This window comes from Stomoxys calcitrans, chromosome 3 (genome assembly GCF_963082655.1).
Source record: "Stomoxys calcitrans chromosome 3, idStoCalc2.1, whole genome shotgun sequence".
Classification (NCBI taxonomy): domain Eukaryota; kingdom Metazoa; phylum Arthropoda; class Insecta; order Diptera; family Muscidae; genus Stomoxys; species Stomoxys calcitrans.
The window spans coordinates 62,959,539-62,981,901 of record NC_081554.1 but is presented as its reverse complement, the minus strand read 5'-3'; positions in this window follow the sequence as shown (position 1 = coordinate 62,981,901).

The following is a 22,363-nucleotide window of genomic DNA, read 5'->3' as shown; positions in this document are numbered from 1 at the left end:
CTTTCCAAAATGTTGGTGTTGAAGTTTATTTTCCTATCCAGCAAAACACTCGGATATTTTGCGCTTTCTGTAAATGGAACATTCTCTCCTCCCAAGGAGACAGGTTCCACTGTAGGCAACTTGTATCTCCTGTTAAAAAAAACTACTTCTGTCTTGCATGGATTACTCCTAGACCACTTTCGGTAGCCCACTTCGCTGTTGCACTTAGAGCTTCCTGCATTAAGTTTAAACATGAATCATTGATGTGTGAGAATTTGCCCCTACTCGGTTTCTGGTGGTAATGTTCTTCCTAGGGTAATGTTCTCATTAGGGGAGGGATGGCACCTCAGACATTTCGACTCACATATGGATATCAAATTCGTGCCGAACTTCCAAATCCCTTTAATTTGAGTCCTTATATTACCATGGCCGGTAAATATGAACCGTTCGGAGGGTGTTTTGGGGCTGGGGAGGCCACCGACACTTTGCACTGAAAATAGATATCAAATTCGTTCTGTATTCCCAACTGAAATGAAGTTCAGTTAAGGGGGTGCTTTAGTGCTTACCCCAAAACACTTTACTCCAAAATGAAACATCAAATTCGTTTTCTACTCTCAAATACCTTCAGTTGAGTCCCATATTGTCATAATACATAAAATTACCAATTTGACGTATGTTTAGAAGGAAAAGCGCCACCTAGACTTGAACGCAAATATTAATGTCATATTCGTAATCTACTCCCTAATACCTTTGATTTGAGTTCCATATAGCAATGAGCGGCTAATATGCCCATTTGCGGGTATTTGGGGATGGGCGACCTCCCATGACATGGGCCTAATGTTTTATGTCATATTCGTAATCTACTGCCTAATACTATTCACTTGAGTCCCATAGTAACATGAACTTCAAATTTATCTGTTTAGAAGAGTTTTGTGGTTGGGGCGGGGGTACCTAGGGTACCGACCCAAAAGTTAATACCAAATTCGTTTTCTGGTCTCCAATACCTTTCATTTGATACCCTTCTTGTGCCTATCGGACCACTTTAAGATATGCGTAGCGTTTTTGGGGTAACGGGGATGGTCCGCATCCACCCGATTTCTGAAATTTTTATGAAAATCGGTTCAGCCAAGTATCATATAGTCATAATGGGGTCCCATATTGAAATGAACGTCCAATATGCCCGTTTGGGGGAGTTTTGGGTTGGGGCGGCCCGATGAGTACTTTGACCCAAATTTTAATACCATATTCGTATTCTACTCTCCAATACTTTTCATTTGATACCTATATTGTCCCGATCGATTCACTTTTGTTTTTGGGTTGAGTTTTTTGGCACAAGGGGAAGGGTCCGTCCCCCTTCCGACATCGAAAAATTATACAGCCTTAGTTTCCTTCCAGACCTATCTACACAATATGCGAAAATTTCGAGAAAATCGGTTCTGTCGTTTTTCGGTCTATACGGAACATACAAACCGAGACCCATATATCCCTGATTGGGTAATGTGCCCATTTTGGGCGTTTTTGTGGGGGTGGGGTGACCCCCTATACTTCGACAGGAATTTGCATGTCAGATTCTTTATCTACCCTCTCATACTTTTCATTTGATACCCATATTGATCTTATTGGTCCATTTTTGATTTTGGGTGGTGTTTTTGGGGTAACGGTGGAGGGTCCGCCCCCTTCCTTTATCAATAAATTATAAAGCCTATTCCTACTACCTGACCATATTCGTAATCTACACCCGAATACCTTTCATTTGAGCCCCATATTGTCATGATTGTCAAATATATCTATTTTAAGAGGTTTTGGGGCTGGGGCGGCCCCCCTGGTACCGGGACCCAACTTTTAATATGAAATTCGTACTCTACTCTTGAATACCTTTTATTTGTATCCCATATTATCCTGATCGGTCCACTTTTAGTTTTGGGTAGTACTTTTGTGGTAAGGGGGAGGGTCCGCCCCCTCCCGATATTGGGTCCCAGTACCTTTTCATTTGAATCCCATATTGTCCCGTTCGGTCCACTTTTTTATTTGGGTAGTACTTTTTGGGTAAGGGGGAGGGTCCGCCCCCCTCCCGATATCAAAAAATTATGTAACCTATGTTTCCTTCCAGACCAACCTACACAAGATATTCATAAATATTTGATTCTCATAAACATCTTAAAAATTTTAATATAAGTTACTTTTCAAACATCCCTCGTATATTTCAAGATAAGTTCTTAATCAGTGCCGTCAAACTCACATATGGGCACTTTTTACTACCCTTTGAGTCACTACCCTTCAAAAAATGTTTGCCTTAAAAACAACAGCTATATGAATATTTAATTGGCAATTTTTAACATATGTTATGTCTTCTCAAGCATTGATAAAGTTTTGCCTCTGTTTTTTTTTTTTTTAGTTTCGCCGCCAATTATTGGCCGTATAGTCCGAAAGTAACCAATTCTTTATTATTACTATTCATCAACGAAGGACGTTGTCCACTTGTAGGTGGCTAAAGTCACGCGAAAAATCTCTCCCATGAATCGTGACAGCTATCATGTTAAATGATGTTCGCATATCTGTAATTAAAAATGTCAATTTAATTGATTAATTAAAAGGTCCAAACATTTTTATTATAGGCAATATGAAAAATTCTTATAGAGCAAAGCGTTGCCACACACTTTTTGTAAAATAAATAAAAATAAAAAAAAAAAATTTTGTTCACATGTATCACATATGTATCTGTGTCGTTTTATGTTGAACAACCGGCTGCAAAAGCAAATTCAAAGGCCGCAAGGCTGACGCTTAGCGCAATATGCGTTTATAAGTGTCAAATAGAAATTTATGAAAATCTAAGCAACTGTTCTTAAATCGTGGGCCATAAATAAATGCGAATATACAAATCACGTCGATATGCGTATAATTAATGGGAATGCATTAGGGTGGGATGGGCCAAATCTTTCAAAAGTGAGTGTTTGGGCAAACTATCTGGAAACAGCTGTTAAGTTTCGAAACATTTATTACTTGAACACTCCAAGCTCCACTTCAAAATCATAGGTTTTAGTAAGGTCCTGTACATATTTTCTGCTAATTCTGATACTTTCAATGGCCAAAACAGCAGCATTCTAATATTACAGGGTAGCTGATACCATGTGTTACCAATTCAATTGACCACATTGTTTTTGTATGAAATTGTTTTTGTGTGCATGACATGGAGCAATAAATAGGGCTCTTAAGGCCTTAAGACCTTAAATTTGTAAAAAGGCATTAAGTTCGGCCGGGCCAGACTTTGAATGCCCTCTATATCGAATATTTTGTATATACAGTAAAAAATGCATAATTTGTGAACCCATAGCAGCTATATCAAAATATAGTTCGATCTCCACCATATTCTAGAAGGCTATGTAAGGGTCTAACACAACACATTGTGCCAAATTCATCGGTTAAAAAATTCCCCTTTATTTGGCCTATGACCTTAAACCGGGAGATCGGTATATGTATAGGACAGCTATATCCAAATATAGACCGATCTAAACTATATTGACACAGTCCACCGTGTCAAATTTCTTCGAATAAACGTGCTTTTATTGACCCAAGAACTTAAATCGGAAGATCCGTATATATGGCAGCTACATCCAAATATAGCCCGATCCTGACCATATTTGGGACGAATGTCGATTTGCCTAACAGAACTCATTATGCTTAATTTTAGTGAAATCGGTTAATAAATTCACCTTTCATGGACTTAAACACGGGAGATGGGTATATATGATAGCTACATCCAAATATAGACTGGTCCGAACCGTATTGAAAACGAACGTCGAACAGCCTAACATAGCCCACTGTATCAAGTTTCACCGATATCGAGCAATAAACGTGCCTTTATTGCCCGAAAAACTTAAATCGGGAGATCCGTATATGTGGCAGCTATATCAAAAAATATCTCCATCTAAGCATACTCGGTACGAATGTATGAAGGGCCTAACAGAATTCATTGTGCTAAATTTGAGCGAAATCGGTTCAATGGCAACTGCATCTAAATCATCCTAACACAACTTGCTATACCAAATTTCAGCCAAATCGGACTATAAATACGCCTATTATTGGCCCAAGATCTTAAATGAAGAGATCGGTCTATATGACAGTTAAATTGAAAAATAGACCGAACTTACCCATACTCAGTGCAAATGTCGAGGGGCCTAACAGAACTCATTGTATTAAATTTCAGCGAAATCCGTTATGATAAATGCGCCTTTTATGGGCTTTTAACCTTAAATCGGGAGATCGGTATATATTGCAGCTACATTCAAATCTGGGCCGTATTGAACAGAATGCCGAGGAGCCTAACACAACTGGCCATACAAAATCTAGCTAAATCGGAGAGAGATTGGTCTATATGACAGACTAGCTGACCCAGGCCCACTCCGCTGCGCCTTCTTTTACTTTATACGGAACAAAAGTTTCCTTGGAATATTTATTTTGAACAATTAAAGATCTTTTAGTGATATACCATGCTACGAAAATAGTATATCTCTTGAAAAACAGTTTAACAATATAAGTGCCTTTATATGAATCCCATACGATCTTTTTTGGTGTACGAATTTTAGTTTAGATGTAAGGTGATGTCTGATTTAGTGATGTTTTCGGGGGAGAGGTGGTCCCCCTGATGCTTGACCCTGAAAAAATATCAGCATCATGCTCTTGTCTCAAATACCATTTATTTAAACCCCATAATGCCATTGGCTGAAGAGGACTTTACAGGATGAGGCGTCCCTCAAACACATGGCCCCAAAATAGGTTATCAAATTCGTTTTTTAATCTCAAATACCTTTCATTTGTGCCACATATTGGCATGGTCGAAACAATTTTTTCCTTTGGGGGTGTTTCGGGAAAGGGGTGATGCCCTAAATACATGGTTCTACATTTGGATATCAAATTCGTAGTCTACTCCCAAATACCTCTATTTGAGCCCCATATTGCGATGGTCTGTAAAAAATAGCTGTTTGTGGGGTATTTGGGGAAAGGGGTAGACCCCCAAAAAATTGGTCCCGAAAATGGGTATCAATTCTTGCTCTGACCCCCAATACCTTTCATTTAAGCCCCACATTGTCATGGTCAGTAAATGTGCGCGATTTAGGGTTGTTTTCGGGAGTGGGGTGGTCCTCCAAACACTAAGCCCTAAAAATTTATCAGCAACGTGCTCTATTCTCATATATCATTTATTTGAACCCTATATTGCCATTGCCCTCAAAATTGGATATCAAATTCGTTTTCTAATCTCATTTAAACTCCTTATTGCAAAAGTCAGTAAATATTTCCGGTTTGGGGTATTGGCCCTAAAAACTATGAATATTTAGTTCCACTCTCTTTAAGACCCAAATTGTCTTGGTGAGCAATTACGTCCTATTTGGGGGTGTTTATGGTGGTGGGACGTCCTTTAATTTAAGCCCCATATTTCCATAGTTGGCAAACATGACCGGCTTGGGGGGTGTTTTGAGGGATGGGCGGCCACTCAGTGCGTTGGCCTGCAAAATTTTTATCGGATTCGTGTTCTACTCTAAAAACCCTCTTATTTGAGGCTCATATTGCAATGGTCAGCAAATACTTCCTAGTTGGGTGGTATTGGGGGTGGGGTGGCCCCGTAAACACTTTTCCCGAATATTGATATCAGATTCGTGCTTTACTTCTACAGACCTTTCATTTGAGTCCCATATTGCTATGGTCGTAAATTTGTCCCCATTGGGGGATGTTTTTGGGGAGAGGCGGCCCTCCAAACACTCGGTCCCATGTTTGGATATCAGATTCGAATTCTACACTCAAATACCTTTTATTTAAGACCCATATTCAGGTGGTCAGCAAATCAGTCCTGTTCGGGGGTGTTTTGTGGACGGGATAGACCCCCAGAAACGTGATCCGACATTTTGATATCAGATTCGTATTCTACTTGTAAATACCTTCAATTTGAGTCCCATATTGCCTTGGTCGGTAAATACGTCCGATTTAGGGGTGTTTTGGGGCTTGGGGTGGTCCCCCTAGCACTTGGGCCAACAGTTGGATATCAGATACGTTTTCTTATCCTAAATACCTTTCATTTGAGTCTCATATTGTCGTGATTGGTCTAAATATATGTTTGGTTGGTTTTAGGGTGGGGCAGCCCCCCTAGGTACCCCATCCGAAATTTGGATTCCAATTTTTTATTTTTTTGGTACTATATGAGAGCACACAAAATTTCGCTTAAATCGCACCACCCATCTCCGAGATCTGGCGTTTTTGAAAATTAGGATATGGGGGAGGGTCCCCCCCCCCCCACCACGGGGTCAATATGTACCATCTGTGAAAATTTCAAGAAAATCGGTTCAGCCGTTTCTGAGTCTGTAAGGAACACACAAACAAACAAATCTACAAACAAACACAAATTGATTTTTATATGACAGATATATTGAAATATAGACCGAACTTAACCATACTCAGTACGAATGTCGAGGGGCCTTACGCAGCTCATTGAGCATAATTTTAATATATTCACCTTTTTTAGGCCTAAAACCTTAAATTGGGAGATCGGCATATACCGGCTATAACCCAAGCTGAACCGATCTGATATAGTCCGATATAGCCCATGTTCGAACTTAACCTGCGTGTGGACAAAGAAATAATCTGTGCAAAGTTTCTGCACAATATCTGTATTTTTAAAGACTGTAGCGTGATTTCAGCGGGCATACGGTAGAACGAACGAACAGAAGGACGGACATGGCTAGATGGTCTTAAATTTTTACAACCATCAAGAATATACACGTACTCATAAACCTGATAGGGTCGGAAATGGATATTTCTATGTGTTTCAAACGTAATAACAAAATGATTTTACCCATCCTTCAGTGGTGGGTATAAAAGTGAAAGTCTTGCGCTTTATTTGTTAAACTCAAAGTCGGATTAACCGATTTTCATGAAATTTTCACATATGGTTGAGTTTAGCCACACCGGTAAAAACAGGGTACTTCATTTTGTGATATCAGCGAGAGGAGCGGACCCTCCCCCTAACCTTAATGTTCCAAATCGCTTGGTCTCGGGGACGGGAGCCTCGATATAAGTGAAATTTCGTATGCCACCTTATGGTTGCCCAAAAACACAAAGTGGTATTAAGCTTTGGATTCAAATAACCGTAGGGGAAGCCCTACCCCAAAACCCACCGAAACGGACATGTTTGACGATTTTGATAATATGGGTATCAAATTAAAGGTATTTAAGAGTACAGAAGAGCTAGATATAACAATTTGACCTCACGTTTCGGGGGGACCGCCTCACCCCCGAAAAACCATTTAAGTTGACGTACACCGACCCGCCTGTTGGTCGCTTCACCCCAAAATACTGCCTCAATGGGCATGTACTTCAAACTGGACAAGATGGAACTCAAACGAAAGGTGTTTGGGAGTCTACGAGGGTTGCCTTTTATATTTCGGGATTGAAGAACACAAGAACAAATATTAATCATCGAAAATCGCTTTATTGTTTTCCAACATATTCCCTATTAAAATCTATACACTTTCGCATGCGTTTGAACCCATTGTCGAAGCACTTTTGCCACTCTGATTGACGTATCTTCAAAACATGCATTCTGTACACATCAACCGCTTCTTCAGGTGTCGAAAAACGTTGCCCTCATTTTTTTTTATTTTTTACGGATGGGAACAAAATAAAGTCATTCGGTGTCAAGTCCGAACTATACGGCGGATGACTCATCAAATCGATGTTTTGAGTGCTACCTCGGTTAAATTCACCATACCATCGATAAACACTGCTCCTTGATGGAGTTTCATCACCAAAAATTGAATTAAGTTTATCGACGCACTGTTGTTAAGTTAACCCATGTCGAAAGTTGTAAAAAGTAATCGCACGATAATGTTTACGATTTAAGTTAATTTTTTGGGCGAGATGAATCTTTTAAGTTACTGTAAACAACACAAATAACGCTCGTATGTCAAAACGTTCTGAGTACGTACAACCTCAAAAATGTTAAGCTTTACGATAGACCTGTCAGTTGGCAGATTGCAACACAAAGGTTGTAGAATCCCAAAATATAAAAGGCAACCCTCGTAATACGAAAATTATTTAAATTTGTGTCAATTTCCGGGGAGTCGCCCCACCGCAAAGTTATACCCCAAATGCACATGTATACCAAACGACACGACTGGGGTTCTGATGAAAGTTATTTAAGAGAGTTAAATATGTATTCATATAATTTTCAATATTTGGACCATATCAAAAGGGGGTCGCACACATTTATGTTGTAAACTATACTCGGTGTGAATGTGGAGGAGCCTAAAACAATGTACATTTCTGTCAAAGTCAAGTAATAAATGCGTTTTGTATGAGTTTAGAATACCAAATCAGGACATTGGTCCGTATGGAAACTATAGCAAAGTATTGTCACATGTCGGCCACATACAGTTCGGGTATCGGCAGATTGATGTAACTCGCTGCATCAAAGTTATGCGACACCAAAAGCCTAAAGACCTATAGGCCTAACGTCCTTCCTTCCTGCTGACTGAGGAGATATTTGAACCCGTCTACTACGCAGACGATGTTATAATACCACTTAGGGGTAAGGATTCGAATAAGCTTTGCCGAAAGGCCGGATCGGTTTTGATGATGGCATATGACTGGGCTAGACCTAGGTATCTCAATGTTAATCCAGAGAAGACTGAAATCAGCCTTTTCACGGAGATGGCGAAGGTGAGCCAATTTGACGCACCACGCTTTCTCAACACAACTATTTCAAAATCTGACAAATCAAATACTAAGGTGTAATCTTGGACATAAATTCGAATTGGAAGTGTCACAATCAGGGGCATACCGAGAAGGCTCACAGATCTTGAGCACTATGTAGACGGGCCATAGGCTCGGAAAGGTGCTTGAATCTGAGGATAGTCCACTGTTTCTACATTAGCATGATTAGATCAATACTTACACCTCGTTGGCTTGTGTGGACTGGGATGTAGAAAAAGTGCAACGTAAGGATAATACAACAGGTTCAGAAAACTTGACGATCGGAGAGTGGATAGAGGACAGGAGTAGGGCACACCATCGCGGTATAGTCGAGGCGAACCGGTATAGCCTGAGGTCGATTGTGATGCACTGCTCCCAGCGTCACCGGACGATTTACGGAACCGCGGTATTATAATCTGGATGTTCATGCTACACGGTTGGATGCAAGCTAGAGGACAGAGTAGGCCTGAGGCTCTACGTTGAGATACCAGGGACTGAGATCTGTTTTCGACTGCCTGAGCATAATACAGACGAAGTTCGGGGCTATTATGAAATGCGTGAGGTGGTATGGTGTGCACACGAGGACATCGAGTGTAAACATATTTACGGAGAGGAAACCGGCCATTGGGGCAGTAACAACCAGGTGATGTCTGAACGTAATGCTGATTTCCAAACGATCCGGACAATGAAACAATAGAGTAGCATGTTGTCTATGACCAGTGCATCAGATGTATAGCAAATTTTTTCAGTAATCGATAGAAAATCCTTAAATTTGGTATTATTCATAGTCATGGTCAATTTAGTTCGACTTTCTTCTCTTTTGTAGAAAATAACATAAAAATATGCTTTATGCCAATTGTTCAGAAATTCCATGTTGTATAACTTCTACCACACCCTGTTGAAATAAATGCCCCACTAAAAATTATCCCAGACTTTTATTGATTTTTCATATTTCTTCGCCTGTGCCATATACCCAGCCTAGGAAAAAAATCAATCCAACCATAAACCGAGTATTTCCCCCCTTTTATCATTTTGTATACATATTAATTAAAAAAGATTTTTCAAAAACTTAACAAAAAACCATTTCAGATAATTTATCACCAATTTTTCCAATTTCGTCAAAAGCGTCCGATGATGGAGGCGGGGGGGCTGGCTGCAGAAAATCAACGCCAACAATAACAAAAAAAAAAAATGGACGCCCACAATTTCAAAATAAATTATTTTTGGGGGGCAAAAAATACGAAAATATACACTAAAATATCAAATTGGTTTTTTTTTCTTCGCAGAGAGCCAACTGAAATTTTTATGTTTTTTTTTTTTTTGTTTAATAATTTTCGTCTATAAATTTTTGTTTATATGCATGTATGTTGGCATGTTTGTCAATAAATTGTTTTAATATTTAAAAAATTCAAATATTTCTATTTTGTGTGCTTGCGTCTGTCCCTAATCGAAGTATATTTGGCAACACACTAGCCACCGTCTGTCTCCCCGCCAGAAGTTGCTGCCCTCATTGCTGTGTGAACTGCTGCTTTTAGTTGAATTTTATTGCAAGAAGTCTTGAGGTTTGAAAAATTGTGTATTTAGTGCGTTAAATGTTGTGAAGTCGGTGGTTCTTTGGTGTTTGTTTATTTGATTTGGCTTGACACAGAAGGAAAACATATGTTTCCCATGAGGCACTTTATGCTCGTCGATTTTCTTTGTGGTCTTTTGAGAGGTTTCAAAAGACTGTTGGGTTAGAAAGGAAAAAAATGATTTTTGTCGTTCAGTCTGGGCAATGAATTTGTTTGTTTTCCTATTTTGGGAACAATTTAAATTATATTTTAAACATTAAATTGCAAATATAGTACATATTTAATACACATAAATGGGCCCGCCGACAATGATATCGTGTTACACTTGTTGAATAAGCTGACAAAATTTGAATTAGAATACCGCAGGGATGAATCTTGTATAATAATAACATTTATACCCTACACCACTACTGTGGTATAGGGTTTTATAACTTAGTGCATATGTTTGTAACACCCAGAAGGAAGAGAGCTACAATAGAACCATTGACAAGTATACCAATTGACTGAGAATAACTTTCTGATACGATGTAGCTATCTCCGTCTGTCCATGTTAATTTGTGTACAATGTACAGGTCGCAATTTCCAACCGATCGTCTTCAACTTTGGCAAGGTTTTTATACCCTACACCACCACTGTGATACAGGGTATTATAAGTTTGTGCATTTGTTTGCATCGCTAAGAAGAAGAAGAGCTAGACCCATTGATAAGTATACCGATCGAGTCAGAATCACTTTTTAATTCGAATTAGCCATGTCCGTCCGTCTGTCCCTCTGTGAGTCCATGTATTCTTGTAATCAAAGTGTAGGTCGTATTTGTTGTTCAATCATCATGAAATTTTTCACAAATTACATTTTTGGCCCAAGGAAAAATGCTGTTTTTTTTGGTACAAATCGGTTCAGATTTAGATATAGCTCCCATATATATGTATCACCCGATTTGCACTTAAATGACCGTAGTAGCTACTATTTTCAACCGATCTGCACAAAATTTAGCACGGATTGTTTTGTTACTAAGCTTACCATATCTGCAGAATTTCTTTGATTTGCACTTAAATGGCCGTAGTAACTAAAATTTTTAACCGATCTTCACAAAATTTGGCACGGATTGTTTTCTTGCTGTTCTTAACATATCTGCAAAATTTCGTCAAAATCGGTTCAGATTTAGATATAGCTCCCATATATATGTATCGCCCGATTTTAACTTAAATGGCCGTAGTAGCCACTATTTTCAACCGATCTGCACAGAATTTGGCACGGATTGTTTTATTGCTGATCTTAACATATCTGCAAAATTTTTTCCAAATCGGTTCAGATTTAGATACAGCTCCTATATATATGTATCGCCCGATTTGCACTTAAATAGCCGTAGTAGGTACAATTTTCAACCGATATGCACAATATTCGGCACAGATTGTTTCGTTACTGATTTTAACATATCTGCGAAATTTCATCAAAATCGGTCCAGATTTAGATACAGCTCCTATATATATGTTTCGCCTGATTTGCACTTCAATGGCCGTAGTAACTACAATTTTCAACGGATCTGCACAAAATTTGGCACGAATTGTTTTGTTACTGATCTTAAGATGTCTGCATAATTTCATCAAAATCGGTTCAGATTTAGATATAGCTTCCATATATATGTATCGCCCGATTTGCCCTTACATGGACGTAGTAGCTGCAATTTTCAACGGATCTGCACAAAATTTGGCACGAATTGTTTTGTTACTGATCTTAAGATGTCTGCATAATTTCAACAAAATCGGTTCAGATTTGGATATAGCTCCCATATATATGTATCGCCCGATTTGCACATTAATGGCTATAGTAGCTACAATTTCAACCGATCTGCACAAAATTTGACACGGATTGTTTTGTTACTGAGCTTAACATATCTGCAAAATTTTATTAAAATCGGTTCAGATTTGGATATAGCACCAGTGCAGATTTAGATAAAACTCTCATATACTTATATCTATTGCCCGAATTTATAATTGTTGGGTATGTGTGAGGTATTATATAGTTGGCTCCGCCCGACTTTAGTCTTTTCTTACTGGTTTTTATTGGCCTAGAGACGAAGAAATTGGAAAAAATTGGTTCAGATTTGGATATATTGTAGCTCCCACATAAATGTTCGTCCGATTAGCACTAATATTGCAATAAAAACATTATTTGCTAACAGATTCTCACGAAATTGGGCAAAAGGGAGTCTCTTTTAAGTGTCGACATTTCAGGTGAATTTGATAAAAATCGGTTAAGATTTAAATAAAGCTCCCATATATATTTGTTACCTGATTTTTACTTCCAGTGCCTTTTCAAGCGCATTTATCACCCTATCTTTCCAAAACTTTGCACTGCGCCTTCCGCTATGGCTATCACAGAACGTGTAGATTTTGGTCGAAATCGGTTCAGGTTTGCAAATAGGTTAGGTTGAATAGAGGGTGCAGTTATTATTCAGCCCCATGCCACTATGGATATACACCTAAGCCAGTAATCCGCCTGTTGTGCGCTCTTAAAACTACAAAGTAACCTTTAAAAAGAAAATTTTAAGTTAGGAATTTCGAGCTACTTACAAAATCCTTAATTATTTTCAATACCACTTCCCTAAGTTGGTTCGTGTCTGATATTGTGTCTCCACCTAAGTATCGGTATCTGTTGGACTCGAAAGCCGGGCAATGACAAAGGAAATGCTCCAACGTCTCATCATCTTCCTCGCATGCCCTACACATGCTATCACTTGCCGCACCGATTTTACATAAGTGAGCTCGTAGTCCTATGTGTTCCGTTGTGATACCAACAGCTATACTGACCTCCTCGTCTTCTCACGATCTGGATCCCTCCATAGGATTTTCGCCATCTTACCGACCGTTTCTCTGTTCCACAATGTTGCATGCGCATTCGTCGCCCACTCCCTTAACTCGGACTGCGTCGACCCAAAAGGCTTCGGGTTAACCCAGTTTATTGAAGGCAGTCCCCTGGCATCCACCACCAAATCGTCTGCCCTTTCATACCCCCTTACTCCGTTATGGCCCGGCACCCAAACATTGCGGATTTTGCCATCCTCCGAGAATGCGTTAATCTCCTTCTTACACTGCAAGACTCTTCGTGACCTTGCCGTCCTGGTTGTTATCGCCCTTTTGGCAATTTTACTGTCGGTAAAGATGTTAACAATCGACGTCCGCGCGTTAGCACCACACCACTTCACGCATCCATGATCGCCCGGATCTCCGTCTGCAGGACCGTATTATGGCCAGGCAGTCTAAAAGAGATCTCAGTTCCTTGGTTCATAATGTTAACCCCCAGACACACTCTGTCCTCTAGCTTTGATCCATCCGTGTAACATGATCTTCTAGATGGCAATAATACAATACTGCTGCTCCCATCCTCCATCCATTCTCCCATCACCTTAAGTCTCATAGCCGCAGTGGCTGCCTCACTCTTAATCTATATGTCAATGGGTCGGATATATAGAATAGTCTCCATTGCCCTTGTGGTCGTGGTCCTCATCGCTCCGCCTATGCCACGACTACATGATGTCTGAATCTGTTGTATGGTCCTTATGTTGCAATTTTTCTCCATAGTAGTCCACCAAACTATTGAGGCGTTAGTAAGTATTGGTCTAATCACGCTCCCGTAGAGCCAGTGGACTATCCTAGGATTCAGGCCCCATTTTGAGCCTACCCGTCTACATAGTGTCCAACATCTGTGAGCCTTCTCAATACGCTCCTGAATGTGACACTTCCAATTCAGTTTCCTGTCCAAGATCACACCTAAGTATTTGACCTTGTCAGATATCGAAATTGTCTTATTGAAATTTTTTCACAGCTTGTGACTCTGTAATTGCATTCTTTCTTCTGTCAGTTATCAGCTGTGACTTTTAGCTTGCTTTAGAAAAAAAGTATAAAAAAAGTATATTTGATTAAAGTTCATTCTAAGATTTATTAAAAATGCATTTATTTTCTTTTAAAAAATCCGCAATTACTTTTTGGGCAACCCAATATTATGCCACACTTCCAATGCTATACCTCCATACATATTCACACAGCTTCACCAGCTTTGGTGTTTCTCCACAATCATTATTTACAGAGCAACTACACAATTCCTGCTATAAATTATCCATCCAAAAAACAATGAAAATATAAACCTTTTTTTTATTTCGTATCACTATTCGAAATATAAAATTTTTCTTCATTTAAAGTTTCATGGTGGAAAAAATAAACCCTCAAGCAAGGTGGGCGCTCTTTTTTTTTCTATTCCACCAACACACTATAGTTATGTTTATTCTATAAATAGGTACTTTTTGGACTAATTTGAAAATCAATGTCAGCTATTTTCATTTGACAAAAAAACACGACTAGCAACGGTAAGCAAACAATGGAAAACACATTCACATGCATGTATTTTCGGGTGTGTATGAAATAGGGTGGATCGAAACGGAACTATAATTCCCCATAGCTGAAACTTTTCTTTATTGGTTAAGATAATCTTAGCCTTACGTCCTTTTTACTCAAAACCATGGAGGGTATTGTGGACACCATAATAAAGAGTATGACATCCAGTGAACTGCTCAAATACAAACAGCATGCCTATGTCAAGGGAAGGTCGGTGGAATCTGCCCTGCACGAGGTTGCTCATAAAATAGAAGAATCCTTCGATGCCAAAACATACACACTGGCGTTATGCATTGACATCGAAGGTGCTTTTAACAATGTGCGGACCGACACACTGATCCAATCCTTAGACCAGTACCGGGTGGACCCAGTCCTTAGAGACTGGATAAACCATATGCTAAGGAACAGGTGGATAAATTGTGTGTCCCATGGCATAAATATAAGGGGGAAAGTGGCACAGAGCACGTCATAGGGGGGCATTTTATCGCCACTCCTATGGATGACCTTTATGGTGGTGCTATAACGGATGCTGACTGAGGAGGGATTTGAACCTGCTTACTACGCAGACGATGTTATAATACTTCTAAGGAGTAAGGATCCGAAGGAACTATGCTTTAGGGCCGAAAGGGTCTTGCATATGGCATATGACTGGGCTAGACCCAGAGGTCTCAATGTTAACCCAGAGATGCCTGTTCACGAGGAAGACGAAGGTGGGCCAATTTAATGCACCACGTTTCCTCAATAAGACGATTTCGATATCTGACAAGGTCAAATACTTAGGTGTGATCTTGGACAGGAAACTGAATTGGAAGTGTCACATTCAGGAGCGTATTGAGAAGGCTCACAGATGTTGGGCAATATATAGACGGGCCGTAGGCTCGAAATTGGGCCTGAATCGTAGGATAGTCCACTGGCTCTACAGGAGCGTGATCAGACCAATACTTACTTGCGCCTCAGTAGTTTGGTGGACTACTATGGAGAAACAGGGCAACATAACAACCATACAACAGGTTCAGAGAACATGTTGCCTTGGCATAGGCGGACGCCCACTAGGACACTGGAGACTATTCTAGATATCCGACCCATTGACATACAGATTAAGTGTGAAGCAGCCACTGCGGCTATGAGACTTAAGGCGATGGGAGAATGGATTGAAGATGGAAGCAGCTCTCACCATCGCGGTATAATCGAGGCGACGATAGGAAACCTGGTAGGAAGGGAATAGGTTTCCGATTGGATACCTAAGATGAGGTCGAGTAAGACGCACTGCTGCCATCGGCACAGTCTTGGTTTGACGGAACCCTAGTATTGCCATCTGGAAAATCATGTTACACGGGTGGAAAGCTAGAGGACAGAGTGGGCCCGGGGGTTTACATTGAGAACCCAGGGACTGAGATCTGTTTTAGACTGCCTGACCATAATATGGTCCTGCAGGCGGAGATCCGGGCGATCACCGAATGCTTGAAGTGGTGTGGTGCTAATGCGAGAACGTCGATTGTGAACATCTTTACCGACAGTAAAATTGCCATAAGGGCGATAACAACCAGGACGGTAAAGTCACGAATAGTCTTGCAGTGTAAGAAGGAGATTAACGCCTTCACTGAGGAAGGTTTGGATGCCGATCCATAACGTAGTAAGGGGAAATGAAAGGGCAGACGATTTGGCGGTGAAGGCCAGAGGACTGCCGGTTAACCCCAAGCCTTTCGGTTCGACGCAGTTCGTGTTAAGGGAGTGGGCGACGAATGCGCATGCAACATTGTGGAACAGCGAAACGGTCGGTAGGACGGCAAAAATACTAAGGGGGGATCCAGAACGTGAGAAGACGAGGTTATTACTGAAAGGAAGTAAGAAGGAGGTCAGTATAGCTACTGGTTTCAGAGTAAGGGGAAATGAAAGGGCAGACGATTTGGCGGTGAAGGCCGGAGGACTGCCGGTTAACCCGAAGCCTTTTGGGTTGACACAGTTCGAGTTAAGGGAGTGGGCGACGAATGCGCATGCAACATTGTGGAACAGTGAAACGGTCGGTAGGACCGTCAAAATCCTAAGGGGGCATCCAGAACGTGAGAAAACGAGGTTATTACTGAAATGAAGCAAGAAGGAGGTCAGTATAGCTATTGGTTTCATAACGGGATAATGCAGTGTTAATCATATCAGTACATAATTCCAAGATTTAGTGCACATCTTAAGAGCATACTAATGCTCTCATGCAAAAATTGATGTATAGAGCATAAAAGTCGATCTACCCCAATAACATAATAGCCACCATTCGTTTCAAATGTATAATTTTCTGTTGTGTAAACAAAAAAAACGAGAGACATTGTTTTTCGTTTGTTCAACTTTTTAATGTTTTTTTCGGACTAAGGTTTTTTTTCTGCTTTCGCTAAAAATATGCAAATCCATTTAAATGACAGCAAGTACTAATGAAAAAGTGACAAGATGAGGGCCGCATCAATAGCAACAGACATAATGATGTTTGACTTTTCAAAAAGTAGAGGCATATAGCCAAATAGATTTTTTAAAAAATCTTTCATTGTATACTTCAAAGTACCAACTAATACAGGCACATGATTTCTTCGTGGTTTGCCTTTACTTAAATATTTCTTTTTTATCGTTTTATCGCAAGTTCTTGCCAACATCAACAAATCAAACACTTGAGTGGATTTAATGTCACAAAGCTATCATTATTTGGATGTTTTGTGAGCCAGAAACTTTATATGTATATATTATGTTGAACGTTAATAACCCAGCAAAATTTTTTTGCTTACATTTGTGGAGTACTTTACATAGAGTGGGGTAATGTTTCACCATTGTTTTGAAATATAATAAACTAGCTGACCCGGGCACGCTCCGCTGCGCCTTCTTTTACTTTACATGGACCAAAAGTCTCATTGGATTGTTTATTTTCGAAAATTAAAGATCTTTTAGTGAAATACCATGCTAATTTGACTAACAGTTTAACAATATAAGTGCCTTTATCTGAATCCCACATGATCTTTATTGGTCTACGAATTTAAGTTCGGATGTAAGGTGTACTCCTTTCTTAAAATACTTAATTTCAGCCCGATATTCCAATGATGTCTGATTTAGTGGTGTCTTCGGGGGAGAGGTGGTCTCCCAGGCACTTGGCCCTGAAAAAATATCAGCATCGTGCTCTTCTCTCAAATACCATTTATTTAAACCCCATATTGCCATTGGCTTAAGAGTAGTTTACTGGATGAGGCGTCCCAAAACACATGGCCCCAAAATAGGTTATCAAATTCGTTTTCTAATCTCAAACACCTTTCATTTGAGCCACATATTAGCATGGTAGAAAAATTTTTTCCTTTTGGGGGTGTTTTGGGAAAGGGGTGAAGCCCTAAATACATGGCCCTACATTTGGATATCAATTCGTATTCTACTCCCAAATACCTTTATTTGAGCTCCATATTGCGATGGTCTGTAAAAATTTGCTGTTTGTGGGGTATTTTGGGAAAGGGGTAGACCCCCAGAAAATTGGTCCTGAATGTGGGTATCAATTCTTGCTCTAACCCCAATACCTTTCATATAAGCTCCACATTGACATGGTCGGTAAAAATGCCCGATTTAGGGTTGTTTTGGGGATTGAGGTGGTCCCCCAAACACTAAGCCCGGAAAATATATATATCATTTATTTGAACCCCATATTGCCCTTGTCCTCAAAATTGGATATCAAATTCGTTTTCTCATCTCATTTAAACTCCTTATTGCAAAAGTCAGCAAATATGTCCGGTTTGGGGTATTGGACCTAAAAACTATAAATATTTAGTTCCACCATCTTCAAGATCCAAATTGTCTTGGTGAGCAAATACGTCCTATTTGGGGGTTGTTATGGTGGTGGGACGTCCTCTAGTCAGTTGGTCCCTAATGTTGATATCAAATTAAATACCTTTAATTTGAGCCCCATATTTCCATAGTCAGCAAACGTGACCGGCTTGGGGAGTGTTTTGGGGATGGGCGGCCACTCAGTGAATTGGCCTTGAAAATATATATCGGATTCGTGTTCCACTTTAAATACCCTCTTATTTGAGCCCCATATTGCAATGGTCGGAAAATACTTACTATTTGGGTGGTGTTGTGGGGGTGGGGTGGCCCCATAGACACTTTTCCCGAATATTGATATCAAATTCGTGCTTTACACCCAAAGACCTTTCATTTGAGCCCCATATTGCAACGGTCGTAAATTTTCCCCCTTTGGGGGATGTTTTTGGGGAGAGGCGGCCCCCCAAACACTTGGTCCCATATTTGGATATGAGATTCGGATTCTACATTCAAATACCTTCTATTGAAGCCCCACATTCCCATGGTCAGTAAAGAAGTCCAGTTTGGTGGGTGTTTTGGGGAAGGGGTGGACCCCCAGAAACGTGGTCCCACACTTAGATATAAGATTCGTATTCTACTCGCAAATACCTTTCATTTGAGTCCCATATTGCCATGGTCGGTAAATATATCCGATTTAGGGGTGTTTTGGGGCTTGGGGTGGTCCCCCTAGCACTTGGTCCGACAATTGGATATCAGATACATTTTCTCATCCTAAATACCTTTAATTTGAGTCCCATATTGTCGTGAATGGTGTAAATATATGTTTGGTAGGTTTTAGGGTGGGGTATCCCCCCTAGGTACCCCATCCGAAATTTGGATACCAAATTTATATTTTTAGGATACTATATGAGAGCACACAAAATTTCGCTTAAATCGCACCACCCATCTCCGAGATCTGGCGTCTCTGAAAATTAGGGTAAGGGGGAGCGTCCGCCCCCCTTCAGATATCAAAAAATGCAGTACCCTATTTTCACCACGGGGTCATTGTGCACTATCTGTGGAAATCGGTTCAGCCGTTTCTGAGTCTATAAGGAACACACAAACATACAAACAAACAAACACAAATTGATTTTAAAATATATAAGATAAGTCCGGAACTAGTAGTGCCTTTTTTTCCGTTTGACGGTTATTTCCCTTTCGAAACAATGTCTGATCTTAAGTTGCTCTTCACATTGCCTTGAGTCAAAACTGTTTTTTTTTATGTAAAGCCTTAAATGAATTTGGTTTATAATATCAGTTAGTTTTTATTCTACATGAACGCTTCATTTAAGAAGGCTAAAAAAGTTAATGCAGAATTTCATAATCTGCCCTGTATTTTATAACTTTCGTATACTTTGTGCTGCATTGGGGTCCCTTGTTTTCAATGAAAGTGGCCATAATTTTGGCTTTACTTAAATATTGCCCCTGCAATTGCGTAAAGCAGATATGTAACTGACTATATTGGAATTATGTATGCATAGACACTCAACACAATAGCAAAGGATTTTTAAATTGTGCATTAAAATAGCCACAGGAAGTACATGATTTCGCCAAGCAAAAAATAATGACATGGGAAATGTTTTACACTTCCGGCTTCCTTAAAAGGAGGTTATCTTAAATTTGCAAAGAAGTCAGCTGGTACATCCGGCAGGGATTTCAAATTATTATATAATTCGGCTTTTGTTCGCAGCAGCATAGAGAAATTATAAATAATAAAGAGGTAGTCTAAAAATTTAAGAAATGGAGTTTAACGAATTAGAAGGATGACTTTGTAACAATAAAAAGCAATTGTTTGATAAAATATGATGCTCAATATAGTGGAAAAAGTTCTTTCTATTTCAAAAGTTCTTAGGGCGGTATGCTAATCTATTAGCATACCGGTTTCAAATGGGTTTTAAATAGGAGCTATACCAGGCTATAGACCGATTTGAACCGTTGGAAGTCATAACAGAACACAGAATGCGAAATTTCAGAAATCGGACAAAAATTGCGACTTGAAGGGGCTCAAGAATCGGGAGATCAGTTTATATGGGAGCTACTAGCGCCTTCTTTATCTCTCTAATATCTTCGCTCTCCAGCTCCGCTGCGCCTTCTTTAACTCTCTAATATCTTCTAAGGGTGGGAACACTTCGCCCTGAATGCGTCGGTACTTGGACCCAAATTTTAATACCACATTCGTTTTCTGGTCTCCAATACCTTTCATTTGATACCCTTGTTGTGCCCATCGGACCACTTTCGGATATAGGTGGTGTTTTGGGGTAAGGGGAAGGGTCCGTCTCCACACGATATCTAAAAATTATACAGCCTATGTTTCCTTCCAGACAAGCGTACACAATCTATGAAAATTTTAAGAAAATCGGTTCAGCCAAGTATTATATAGTCATAATGGGTCTAAAGGCTTGACCGCCCTAAACTTCGATATGATTTTATATGCCAGATTCGAAATCTTTTCCCGAATACCTTTCATTTGAGCACCATATTGAAACGAACGTCCATTATGTCTATTTGGGGGAGTTTTGGGGTTGGGACGGCCCTATGTGTACTTAGAGTCAAATTTTAATACCATATTCGTATCTTACTCTCCAATACCTTTCATTTGATACCTATATTGTCTCAATCGGTCCACTTTTGAGTTTGGGTTGTGTTTTTGGCATAAGGGGGAGGGTCCGTCCCCCGTCCAGACCAATCTACACAATATGCGAAAATTTCGTAAAAATCGGTTCTGCCGTTTTTCACTCTATACGGAATAAACAAACCTCGTCCCATATATCCGTGATTGGCTAATGTACCCATTTTGGGTGTTTTTGTGGAGGTGGGGTGACCCCCTATACTTCGATATGAATTTGAATGCCAAATTCGTTATCTACTCCCGCATACTTTTCATTTGATACCCATATTGTCCTTATCGATCCACTTTTCATTTTGAGTGGAGTTTTTGGGTAAAGAGGGAGGGTCCGCCCCCTTCCGTTATGAACAAATTATAACGCATATTCCTACTTCGTGACCATATTCGTAATCTTCTCCCGAATACGTTTCATTTGAGTCCCATATTGTCATGATCATGAAATAAAATTATTTTAAGGGCTATTGGGACTGGGGCGGCCCCATAGGTACTTGTACCCAACTTTTATTATTAAATTCGTACTCTACCCTTGAAAACCTTTCATTTAAATCCCATATTGTCCCGATCGGACCACTTTTATTTTTGGGGTAAGGGGGAGGGTCCGCCCTCCTCCCGATATCAAAAAATTATATAGCCTATGTTTCCTGCCAGACCAACCTACACAATCTGCCAAAAATTTCAAGGTAATCGGTTCAGCCGTCTTTGAGTCTATACGGAACAAACAAACAAACCGACAAACAAATACAAATTGAATTTAATATATAAGATATCAGGTTATATACCGATTTGGACCGTACTTTGGACCGTTATTGGAAGCCATAAAAGAACACTATGTCCAAAGCAAAATCGGACAAAAATTTTTTCAATTGTTGTGCACAATTGTTGCTAAATCGGACAAAAATTTCGTCTTCCAGGGGCTCAAGAACTCAAATTGGGAGATTGATTTATAGGGGCGCTAGATCAGGTTATATATCAATTTTGCATATCCTCCCCTATAACCCGATTTTTAAAAACGCCAGATCATGGAATGGGGTGCTCCGATTTAAACGAAATTTTGCACGCCACCTTATGGTACCCCAAAAACACGAAATTGGTACAAAATTTAGGGTTTAAATAAGCTGGGGGGACGCCCCATTCCAAACCCCACCCGAACGGACATGTTTACCGATTGGGACAATATGGACATCAAATGAAAGGTATTTCAGGCCGCCAATTGGAAATATAAACCAATAATGACAATATGGG